The sequence below is a fragment of the Frankliniella occidentalis genome, unplaced genomic scaffold (assembly GCF_000697945.3).
Source record: "Frankliniella occidentalis isolate FOCC.00 unplaced genomic scaffold, Focc_3.1 Scaffold142, whole genome shotgun sequence".
NCBI lineage: Eukaryota > Metazoa > Arthropoda > Insecta > Thysanoptera > Thripidae > Frankliniella > Frankliniella occidentalis.
In genome coordinates this window covers 303,558-305,212 of record NW_026267269.1, presented here as the reverse complement: position 1 = coordinate 305,212, position 1,655 = coordinate 303,558, and the positions used below count along the sequence as shown (strand labels likewise).

General features: G+C 51.1%; 1 protein-coding gene across 1 annotated transcript in view; it reads left to right on the top strand.

The window, feature by feature from the left end:
- Positions 1 to 1,655, top strand: part of LOC113204959 (inactive tyrosine-protein kinase transmembrane receptor ROR1) — a 204,630-nt gene that overhangs the window by 41,424 nt on the left and 161,551 nt on the right. The window lies entirely within an intron of this gene.

The window sequence follows — 1,655 nt, the reverse complement described above, 5'->3', positions numbered from 1 at the left end:
AGGCAGCCCGCCGCGAAGAGCTGCCTTCAGCTTGCCTACCTCGCAAGGGGCTCCCACCGCCGCCCCGCTAGGCCCCTGCTGGCCGCCAGAGTAGGCAGCCCGCCGCGAAGAGCTGCCTTCAGCTTGCCTACCTCGCAAGGGGCTCCCACCGCCGCCCCGCTAGGCCCCTGCTGGCCGTCAGAGTAGGCAGCCGGCCGCGAAGCACTGCGCCCCCCGCTTGCCTACCGCGCCAGGGGTTTCCTGTGTGAATCGATTCAGCAGGACAGTGAACCCTGGCGTGCGATGCGTTTGCCGGCCCAGCCATCGGCCTGCGCGTGTACCTGGCGGCGGACTCGTCCCGCCCCCGCCAGCTGTGGCCGGCCGCCGCACAGTGAGCTGAGAACGGGAAAAAGCGATCAAAATTCAATTCTAACGAAAGTAGTCATAAGATCGGCCCCTTATTTAGAACTAAGGGGTTTTGAAGTATGCTGATTCCATTTCTAAACTCAAAATTTTTGTCACAGGGGCGGAACCAGGTCAAAAAAGGGGGGTAAATCCCATTTTTTAGCCGATGTGGTTTAAAATCGGTGTACAGAGGTTTTAAGACATGCTGATTCCATTTCTGAACTCGAAAATTTTGTCACAGGGGCGGAACCAGGTCAAAAAAGGGGGCAAATCCCATTTTTTGGCCGATTTCGTTCAAAATCGGTGTGCGGAGGTTTTGAGACATGCTGATTTCATTTCCGAACCCAAAATGCATTTCACAGAGGCGGAATCAGCCCAAAAGAGGGGGTGAATTCCATTTCGTGACCGTGGTGGTTCAAATTTGGTGTACGCTGCGTGCGAAAATTATGCGGTAGTATCGGAACTAAGTGCTTTTGAAAAGGCGAGGGGTGGTAGTGCGTTTTGAGAAATAATACTGAGAAGCCTCGTTAGTAAAGTCGGCCAAAAAAAGAGGATTTACCCCCCTTTTTGACCTGGTTCCGCCCCTGTGGTAAAACTTTCGAGTTCAGAAATAGAATCAGCATGCCTCAAAACCTCCGCACACCGAATTTGAATCACATCGGCCGAAAAATGGGATTTACCCCTCTTTTTTGACCTGGTTCCGCCCCTGTGACAAAAATTTCGAGTTCAGAAATGGAATCAGCATGTCTTAAAACCTCCGTACACCGAATTTGAATCACATCGGCATAAAAATTGGATTTACCCCCCTTTTTTGACCTGGTTCCGCCCCTGTGACAAAAATTTTGAGTTCAGAAATGGATTCAGCATGCTTGAAAACCCCTTATGGATGATTCGGATGCAAATCCTCTTGCCTACTTTACGTGCAACAGCCACATCGGTAATATTAATACCAAAATCTCTCAAAATGAGGCAAAATCAAGTCGACTTTACGAGAAAACGAGCACGTACGAGCACGAACGGCAAGTTGTCCCGTAAACAGGGACCCTTGGCCTGTAAGATGTCGCTGCAACCACCGTGGCCAAACGTGGCCAAAAAAAGTTACAGCCCTTTAAAATTGTTAGAAAACACGATTTCCGCAAGTCCTTTGGTGTCCTGCAGGACTCGCGTATGCCCTCGCAGCAACGTAACCACCGCAGCGGCGTGTTCCCTGGGTTCTGCCCTTTCCATTGATACCCGGAACACGTAGGTCAAGCTCAAGAAACGGACGGAAA